The following is a 5,000-nucleotide window of genomic DNA, read 5'->3' as shown; positions in this document are numbered from 1 at the left end:
AACTAACCAATGATATTGAAACATATAAATCGAATCATAACTATATGAAACTCGAATTTAAGCCATATTAAACTGGTAATATTGTGATTTTATGCCTGGTTTTCCATACGTTAGTTTAAATAGAAAGTTATGGAATATAACCTTGGCATATTGGCACTAAAATATATAATAAAGACATTTCAAATCAAACTGAAATGTATTGAAATGAATTTTTCCCATACATTTTTGACAATGTGAGGTGTGCATGGCAAAAAACACTCACGGTGAAGGCATGTGATATAATATGAAAATATCAAAAGTTAACTAACCAATGATATTGAAGCATATAAATCGAATCATAACTATATGAAACTCGAATTTAAGCCATATTAAACTGGTAATATTGTGATTTTATGCCTGGTTTTCCATACGTTAGTTTAAATAGAAAGTTATGGAATATAACCTTGGCATATTGGCACTAAAATATATAATAAAGACATTTCAAATCAAACTGAAATGTATTGAAATGAATTTTTCCCATACATTTTTGACAATGTGAGGTGTGCATGGCAAAAAACACTCACGGTGAAGGCATGTGATATAATATGAAAATATCAAAAGTTAACTAACCAATGATATTGAAGCATATAAATCGAATCATAACTATATGAAACTCGAATTTGAGCCATATTAAACTGGTAATATTGTGATTTTATGCCTGGTTTTCCATACGTTAGTTTAAATAGAGAGTTATGGAATATAACCTTGGCATATTGGCACTAAAATATATAATAAAGACATTTCAAATCAAACTGAAATGTATTGAAATGAATTTTTCCCATACATTTTTGACAATGTGAGGTGTGCATGGCAAAAAACACTCACGGTGAAGGCATGTGATATAATATGAAAATATCAAAAGTTAACTAACCAATGATATTGAAGCATATAAATCGAATCATAACTATATGAAACTCGAATTTGAGCCATATTAAACTGGTAATATTGTGATTTTATTCCTGGTTTTCCATACGTTAGTTTAAATAGAGAGTTATGGAATATAACCTTGGCATATTGGCACTAAAATATATAATAAAGACATTTCAAATCAAACTGAAATGTATTGAAATGAATTTTTCCCATACATTTTTGACAATGTGAGGTGTGCATGGCAAAAAACACTCACGGTGAAGGCATGTGATATAATATGAAAATATCAAAAGTTAACTAACCAATGATATTGAAGCATATAAATCGAATCATAACTATATGAAACTCGAATTTGAGCCATATTAAACTGGTAATATTGTGATTTTATGCCTGGTTTTCCATACGTTAGTTTAAATAGAGAGTTATGGAATATAACCTTGGCATATTGGCACTAAAATATATAATAAAGACATTTCAAATCAAACTGAAATGTATTGAAATGAATTTTTCCCATACATTTTTGACAATGTGAGGTGTGCATGGCAAAAAACACTCACGGTGAAGGCATGTGAAATAATATGAAAATATCAAAAGTTAACTAACCAATGATATTGAAGCATATAAATCGAAGCATAACTATATGAAACTCGAATTTAAGCCATATTAAACTGGTAATATTGTGATTTTATGCCTGGTTTTCCATACGTTAGTTTAAATAGAGAGTTATGGAATATAACCTTGGCATATTGGCACTAAAATATATAATAAAGACATTTCAAATCAAACTGAAATGTATTGAAATGAATTTTTCCCATACATTTTTGACAATGTGAGGTGTGCATGGCAAAAAACACTCACGGTGAAGGCATGTGATATAATATGAAAATATCAAAAGTTAACTAACCAATGATATTGAAGCATATAAATCGAATCATAACTATATGAAACTCGAATTTAAGCCATATTAAACTGGTAATATTGTGATTTTATGCCTGGTTTTCCATACGTTAGTTTAAATAGAAAAAATTTTCGAATATATATACATATATGAAGAATCTATATTCTAATACTAACATGTTATGGAATATAACCTTGGCATATTGGCACTAAAATATATAATAAAGACATTTCAAATCAAACTGAAATGTATTGAAATGAATTTTTCCCATACATTTTTGACAATGTGAGGTGTGCATGGCAAAAAACACTCACGGTGAAGGCATGTGAAATAATATGAAAATATCAAAAGTTAACTAACCAATGATATTGAAGCATATAAATCGAATCATAACTATATGAAACTCGAATTTAAGCCATATTAAACTGGTAATATTGTGATTTTATGCCTGGTTTTCCATACGTTAGTTTAAATAGAAAAAATTTTCGAATATATATACATATATGAAGAATCTATATTCTAATACTAACATGTTATGGAATATAACCTTGGCATATTGGCACTAAAATATATAATAAAGACATTTCAAATCAAACTGAAATGTATTGAAATGAATTTTTCCCATACATTTTTGACAATGTGAGGTGTGCATGGCAAAAAACACTCACGGTGAAGGCATGTGAAATAATATGAAAATATCAAAAGTTAACTAACCAATGATATTGAAGCATATAAATCGAATCATAACTATATGAAACTCGAATTTAAGCCATATTAAACTGGTAATATTGTGATTTTATGCCTGGTTTTCCATACGTTAGTTTAAATAGAAAAAATTTTCGAATATATATACATATATGAAGAATCTATATTCTAATACTAACATGTTATGGAATATAACCTTGGCATATTGGCACTAAAATATATAATAAAGACATTTCAAATCAAACTGAAATGTATTGAAATGAATTTTTCCCATACATTTTTGACAATGTGAGGTGTGCATGGCAAAAAACACTCACGGTGAAGGCATGTGATATAATATGAAAATATCAAAAGTTAACTAACCAATGATATTGAAACATATAAATCGAATCATAACTATATGAAACTCGAATTTGAGCCATATTAAACTGGTAATATTGTGATTTTATGCCTGGTTTTCCATACGTTAGTTTAAATAGAAAAAAATTCTCGAATATATATACATATATGAAGAATCTATATTCTATACTAACATTTTATGGAATATAACCTTGGCATATTGCCATTAAAATATATAATAAAGACATTTCAAATCAAACTGAAATGTATTGAAATGAATTTTTCCCATACATTTTTGACAATGTGAGGTGTGCATGGCAAAAAACACTCACGGTGAAGGCATGTGATATAATATGAAAATATCAAAAGTTAACTAACCAATGATATTGAAGCATATAAATCGAATCATAACTATATGAAACTCGAATTTGAGCCATATTAAACTGGTAATATTGTGATTTTATGCCTGGTTTTCCATACGTTAGTTTAAATAGAGAGTTATGGAATATAACCTTGGCATATTGGCACTAAAATATATAATAAAGACATTTCAAATCAAACTGAAATGTATTGAAATGAATTTTTCCCATACATTTTTGACAATGTGAGGTGTGCATGGCAAAAAACACTCACGGTGAAGGCATGTGAAATAATATGAAAATATCAAAAGTTAACTAACCAATGATATTGAAGCATATAAATCGAATCATAACTATATGAAACTCGAATTTAAGCCATATTAAACTGGTAATATTGTGATTTTATGCCTGGTTTTCCATACGTTAGTTTAAATAGAAAAAATTTTCGAATATATATACATATATGAAGAATCTATATTCTAATACTAACATGTTATGGAATATAACCTTGGCATATTGGCACTAAAATATATAATAAAGACATTTCAAATCAAACTGAAATGTATTGAAATGAATTTTTCCCATACATTTTTGACAATGTGAGGTGTGCATGGCAAAAAACACTCACGGTGAAGGCATGTGAAATAATATGAAAATATCAAAAGTTAACTAACCAATGATATTGAAGCATATAAATCGAATCATAACTATATGAAACTCGAATTTAAGCCATATTAAACTGGTAATATTGTGATTTTATGCCTGGTTTTCCATACGTTAGTTTAAATAGAAAAAATTTTCGAATATATATACATATATGAAGAATCTATATTCTAATACTAACATGTTATGGAATATAACCTTGGCATATTGGCACTAAAATATATAATAAAGACATTTCAAATCAAACTGAAATGTATTGAAATGAATTTTTCCCATACATTTTTGACAATGTGAGGTGTGCATGGCAAAAAACACTCACGGTGAAGGCATGTGAAATAATATGAAAATATCAAAAGTTAACTAACCAATGATATTGAAGCATATAAATCGAATCATAACTATATGAAACTCGAATTTAAGCCATATTAAACTGGTAATATTGTGATTTTATGCCTGGTTTTCCATACGTTAGTTTAAATAGAAAAAATTTTCGAATATATATACATATATGAAGAATCTATATTCTAATACTAACATGTTATGGAATATAACCTTGGCATATTGGCACTAAAATATATAATAAAGACATTTCAAATCAAACTGAAATGTATTGAAATGAATTTTTCCCATACATTTTTGACAATGTGAGGTGTGCATGGCAAAAAACACTCACGGTGAAGGCATGTGATATAATATGAAAATATCAAAAGTTAACTAACCAATGATATTGAAACATATAAATCGAATCATAACTATATGAAACTCGAATTTGAGCCATATTAAACTGGTAATATTGTGATTTTATGCCTGGTTTTCCATACGTTAGTTTAAATAGAAAAAAATTCTCGAATATATATACATATATGAAGAATCTATATTCTATACTAACATTTTATGGAATATAACCTTGGCATATTGCCATTAAAATATATAATAAAGACATTTCAAATCAAACTGAAATGTATTGAAATGAATTTTTCCCATACATTTTTGACAATGTGAGGTGTGCATGGCAAAAAACACTCACGGTGAAGGCATGTGATATAATATGAAAATATCAAAAGTTAACTAACCAATGATATTGAAGCATATAAATCGAATCATAACTATATGAAACTCGAATTTGA

The sequence above is a fragment of the Anastrepha obliqua genome, unplaced genomic scaffold (genome assembly GCF_027943255.1).
Source record: "Anastrepha obliqua isolate idAnaObli1 unplaced genomic scaffold, idAnaObli1_1.0 ptg000141l, whole genome shotgun sequence".
Lineage (NCBI taxonomy): Eukaryota > Metazoa > Arthropoda > Insecta > Diptera > Tephritidae > Anastrepha > Anastrepha obliqua.
This window is presented reverse-complemented; position numbering follows the sequence as displayed.